The sequence below is a fragment of the Sinocyclocheilus grahami genome, unplaced genomic scaffold (genome assembly GCF_001515645.1).
Source record: "Sinocyclocheilus grahami isolate Dianchi unplaced genomic scaffold, SAMN03320097.WGS_v1.1 scaffold48.1, whole genome shotgun sequence".
Classification (NCBI taxonomy): domain Eukaryota; kingdom Metazoa; phylum Chordata; class Actinopteri; order Cypriniformes; family Cyprinidae; genus Sinocyclocheilus; species Sinocyclocheilus grahami.
Genome location: NW_015505227.1, coordinates 1,242,098 through 1,248,411, shown reverse-complemented (window position 1 = coordinate 1,248,411; position 6,314 = coordinate 1,242,098). Strand labels below are relative to the sequence as shown.

Below are 6,314 nucleotides of genomic sequence, written 5' to 3'. Positions count from 1 at the left end.
GTATATTTTTTTGTTTACTCGCCAGACTGAAATACTATACTATACACATATATTACTATACTATACACACATATATATATATTTTATATAAAGTTATGCCATTTTACAAACATATTTACAAACATATGTTTGTAAAATGGTACAGCTTTTTAAATATCTGAAAGTACACTCTTAATAGCAGTCAGTCAAGCAGTCAAGCATTATAATATGATAATCAAGTATTATTTAATAATAGAAGTTTAGTAATTAGAATTAAAACTTGGTAACCATGAACTTAGGACTGGTGCTGGTGCTTTTTTGGGTCATTCAGTGTTCCTGTAAAAAAAAAATAATAATAATAATTCTGATAAGATATTTATTATTATTACTATACAAATTCTACTAATAAGAACAATATAAAAACGCACTAAGGATTAATTAGCTAATATTCATGAATATTAATCAGGTTGTGTGCGTTTGCTCGAACTGATTCGCTGAAATCAAAACAGGGACGATAATAGGTGAGCACCAGCCAATGAGATTGTCGTTAGCGCATTAGTTCCGCCTACTACAGGAAAACCCGGCAGTTCTTAAAAGCTGAAGAATTCCAAAGGAACTGTTATTTTTACAGGAAAATACAACAAAGTATATCGTTTACATGTAGCGCATCAATTCTGCATGTTATGTTAGACTCTCGCTCAGCTCTCGCTCTTTGCTCACAGTGAAGAGAAAGCGACGGCGAGTCGTCCGCCTTCACACTAGCGCTTACGACAAATACACAAACACAGGTGCGCTGCGCATCCATTCAAATGAACTGAAAAAGATCACAGATCGCTTGATGGAGGAGTGAAACTCTGAAGCGCTCAGTCAGTGTGTTCTGTGAGTGAAAATATATCTGTGCTAATCATATACTCAGCCTCCAACTCACACACTGGCGAGTAAAATCTGAGAATTTATTAGCCATTGGCTAATATTAGACATCATTTAGTCAGAGTGAAGATTTAGTCGCATATGCGAGTGATTTACTCGCAATGTAGAGGGTTGACAGTCTATGAGCACTGAAGTGCTTACAATGTGCGCACATTGTGCTTTGCAGTTTTTAACATGACGCACTTACAAAGGGAAGAGAAATTGATGCGTAGTGTATTATATTATATATGTGCAACAGTTATTGAGCCTTTCTTTTAACAGTTTTATGTTTCAGTTACTGTGCACGTTAAAAACTATTTATAGTCTTTTCTACGCCCGTGTTCTGTTCTCACAGACACCCGGTAGCAAGTAACAAAACATTAAACTCCGGCAAGAAGATAAAGTCCTTTTTGCAAAATCATAGACATGTATTTACAAATCAAGTATAATGGGAACACAGAATGATCTTGGAGAGAGCTTTACCGAGCTGACTGCTGTAACCGAACGCGACCAGGGTTTAAAGGCTGAACGAATGGTTCACCGCCACAGCGGAGAAAAGAGTTTGTGTGAACTTTAATGTAAGGACTTAAATATTCACATGTAGAAATGTATTGCACAGCCCTATGCCCTGCCAAGAAGAAAAGAGTTGAAATTTTGCACTTAACAGATACAAGTTAGGAGCTAAGCCTTTTAAGTTTAAAATAAAACCAGGTCTTGGGGTTCAGACACAAAACAGGTACTGTAGGTGACATTGATTTATACTTCAAACTGACATTGATTGTGAATTACACAGAGTAGTAAGGGTATCAATACTCAAATGGATCATAACAGGATTACAGAAAGACTGATTTAAATGCCTCAAAGCAATAATTCCATTCTCTTTAAATTCACTTCGACAGCCTTCAACAATGTGGGAGCCAAAAATAACAATTTCATGCATCTCAACAGCTGAGATCTGCAGCAGCCCACACAAAACATATATCAAGAGAGAAATAGATGAATTAAAGGATCTTAGATAAAAAAAATATATATATATTGTAAATAACAATAACAGTCTACATTACTTTAAGGTCACACTGTCCTACCTAAAGCATATTGCGAGCTAATTTCTTGCCCTTAAAAATTACATGAAAAAATCTGATAAAAATTGATCACCACCTTGAAAAAAATTAAGGTATTTAGTCAATGGTATTGATGTGTTACATAACAGCTCTTCCTGTGGGGAGGGGATTTAGGACAATTATAAATCTGGATGGAACGAAAAGTACACGACAGCTCATAATCATACGCCGAGCCCTAGAGACTTAAAATATCCCAGACAGTTTTTAACAATTCAATACATGTGATGTGTACGAGAGAGCCAATTTAACATGGAGAAAAACAGATTGGCGTTCCAGCACAGAACACAAAAGACGTCAAAACCAGGAAATAAGAGAGCAAACGGAAAACAAACAGTACGAGAGAGACATGGCATTTCCAATTAGGGATCAATACAGTATCTATCTATCCATCCATCCAGGGGAGAGTTTGGGTCTATCATTTAGTCAGGAGTTGGGTGCCTCACTCAAGGCCCCCACCTACAATCCCTGCCGGTACGAGACTCGAACCCGCAACCTTTGGGTTTCGAGTCCGACTCTCTAACCATTAGGCCACGACTTCCCCCAAAGGATTCGTGAGAGGAAACATGTAGAAACCTTTGAAGCTCCCCTGAGCGCAATCACAAATATGATGATGATCTGGTCAGTCGCACTGGTGCTCCTAAATATTTTTTCATATTCACACGCAGTAGTTTTCATTCGCAAATGCGACTGAAATGGTCGCACTGTAGAGCCCTGTAGGGTTGGGTATCATTTGGGTTTTTTCGATACTGGTGCCAAATCGATACTTTTAAAACTGTTCCGGTGCCTAAACCGATACTTATTAAAAATAAATCAAACATCCCCAAAAAATTATGGATTGGCCATTAGCACTATAAACACGTCTGTTTCATCTATACTGGACGCCAGAGGGCGCCCTCGCACAAAAAAAAATCCACATATTCAGTCACAGAAGTAGCAGAACTCATGACCCTCCATGAAATCCCTTATATGGACAAAGGCATCGTCATAATAGCTGTAACGGAGTAAAAAGAACATATAAACATTTTGAATGATAAAACAAAGACAAACACTCGACTGCGACAATATAGTTTCTCTGTGTTATTCAAGCCATCTCTGATATTTCTGCCTCATTCTGTGACAAGAAGCCACATCAGATCACAAAAGGAAGCATTTGACTGGTGTTGTGGAGTAAAAAGGTTATAATGTTCTCTTATGTTGGACAACAGGTTTAGAAATGTGAATACAAGGGAGGTTTAACGTTAGCTTTAAGCATTGTAATTTAAGCATGTTTAGCTTAGTTAACGGAAGGCTACCAGCTGCCATCAGAGCAAGTGTAATTACTGCATTCACACGCTCCTCGGATGCTCTCATTTCCCGAGTTGTGCTTTTAAGTCGGAATGTGAAAACAACATGGACACTCACGTCACTACAAAGATTTGTTGGATTTTATTATTAGAGCTTTCCGACTTGAGTTCACATGCATTTTCTCAGTCTGAAAATTATTTTTCACGTGCGGTGCCGGTGATGATGCTTCTTACGTCCGGTTCGGAGAACCAGAGGACAAATATTTCAACCAATCGCTCAGGCATGGCACCGAAATCTGCGTTCTGATTCGGTTCTAGTACATACCGGTTATATAGGTACCGGAGCCATATTGGTACACAACCCTATTCACATCAATTGTTAACTCAGCGGTACAGTTCCACTCACGGGACACTGCACTTATTCGCAACAAGTCACACACTAAAAAGCCTGTCAAACAGCACCTAATTACTGGACTACGTTATCTTTCATGTCTGACTAATACTAACTAATACGGTCAAAAACACACAAGGTTTACATATAAACACAACTGGTTATGTTTAAAGTGTAAGTAAACAGTTGAGAGAAAAACTGATGTGTGAATGTCTTAAAGTGACAGCAGACTAATTGTACTAAACATGCTGCTGCTTGTCATTAAAGGGATAGTTCACCCAAAAATAACAATTCTGTCAGTATTTGCTCACTCTCATGTTGTCGCAAACACAAAAGAAGATATTTTGAAGAATGTGGTAACCAAACAGTTGCTGGTCCCCACTGACTTTGATAGGAAAAAAAATACTATTGAAGTCACTGGAGACCAGCAACTGTTTGGTTACCCACATTCTTTAAAATGGCTTTTATGTTCAACAGAAGAAAAACCTCATTCAGGTTTAAAACAACCTGAGAGTGAGCAAATGAAGACAGAATTTTCATTTTGGGTGAACTATTCCTTTAATGTTAATAAAACAACAAAACACAAAGAGAAAAATCCCTCACTGCTCTTGACTGTAGAACTTTAATACAGTTGCTTTAATAAGAATCAATGAATAATTTATATAGCGAAGTATATATAGTGTTTAATTTATTATATTTGTTCATTCAATTTCTTGAATGCTACTGTTAAATACACCTACTGCACCTGGAAAATAAAGCACAGTTTGTTTTATTTGTCTTATCTTTGTTCTTATTTTTTTAATAGCAATGATAAAATAATGACAGATTTTTTATCTTCGTCCACTTTGGACTAAATGTCTGCCATTCTTTTTTATTTTGTTACCTTATAAGGCTTTTTTTTCTAAATAGGGAAATTAGTTTGGCTGTACTGCTCAGACAACCTGCAAAATAGTAAAACCAACATATCATAATAATCATGATAAAAATCGTGATTTGCCTGAAAAACAAAAAATCCTGATATGATATATTTGCCTTATCACCCACCCCTAGGTTCCAACCCCATCCGGGAACAACAAGGTTTCAGAAAGACAAATAGGCCTCCATTTAATAAATTACAGCCAATGACTTATGGGACAGACAATATGTAATGTATCTGAGCGTCATATAAAGGGCTAAACAGATCAAGGTACAGAAGTCAAATTTCCCTTTAAAAACATAACAGAATCGCGTCATTAATTAAGGAGCAAAACATCAAGGATGTCTCTTTAAACCATAAACATCACGTACACATGCGGAACCTGTTACATTTGAGACCCGAGATCAAGCGAGTGCTGCGAAAAATATGCAACGTAACACATTATATAATGGAAAAGTACAGCGCGTTACACTAACCACGGGTTGAGCAGGTTAATATTCTATTACACTTAAAGCCCTCTGCCGTCCACAACCAGGCAAGATACTGAGCTTAATGTAAATACACCCGCAGATCATACGGAAAACAAGGGTTAGGGCGAGCTTAAGGCCATAAAGAATCGTCGGCTGCGTTTCAAAAGCTGGCGTGATGCGTGCGAAAACAGCATTTTTGTACATTATTACGATCGTTTCGAGACGCAGCCTAATGTTGCGCGGCGCGAGGAGGTTCTAATACAAATTCTCTCGCGACGTCAATCCGGCTCGGCGGGGCGAAGACACAGCGAGGAGGGGGAAAACAACCAAATATTATGTAATGCAGCCAGTTATGGAAAACTCCCCGTGTCCAGGCTTAAATCAAAAGTTGTAACTGTTTACCACCCGATTGCATCATTTTTTGCATAAACATGCGTATATTGAGTACTGGACAGATACCGGAAATCAAATTTGTCCCTTCATTTTCTTTAGAAGATATTAGAATAACATTTCCGTCCCACATATTTTTGGCCCCAATGTTGATCCATGTGATGCATATCTAATAACTGATACAGTAATGCATACGATTCGTACCAGCACAAACATAACCCTACTGATCTAGATGCAGCAGACATATACTGCGCACCCACCCCCCGTGCTCGCTCTCTCTCTCTCTCACACACACACACTGCACGCGTTTAACCTACTAAATGTAAAGCCCCCGAGTGAACGAACTTGCCTCATGCTTGATTACCAACTACGTGCTTTCGTAAAGCTGACACGTATAATCATGTCTGTGCTTAATCGGGCTGATTTTGCAACCTTGATGCATAAACATGCGTATATTGAGTACTGGACAGATACCGGAAATCAAATTTGTCCCTTCGTTTTCTTTAGAAGATATTAGAATAACATTTCCGTCCCACATATTTTTGGCCCCAATGTTGATCCATGTGATGCATATCTAATAACTGATACAGTAATGCATACGATTCGTACCAGCACAAACATAACCCTACTGATCTAGATGCAGCAGACATATACTGCGCACCCACCCCCCGTGCTCGCTCTCTCTCTCTCTCACACACACACACTGCACGCGTTTAACCTACTAAATGTAAAGCCCCCGAGTGAACGAACTTGCCTCATGCTTGATTACCAACTACGTGCTTTCGTAAAGCTGACACGTATAATCATGTCTGTGCTTAATCGGGCTGATTTTGCAACCTTGATGGTCTGGCTTTC

General features: G+C 38.5%; 1 protein-coding gene across 1 annotated transcript in view; it reads right to left on the bottom strand.

The window, feature by feature from the left end:
- Positions 1 to 6,314, bottom strand: part of LOC107582915 (KAT8 regulatory NSL complex subunit 1-like) — a 40,611-nt gene that overhangs the window by 33,453 nt on the left and 844 nt on the right. The window lies entirely within an intron of this gene.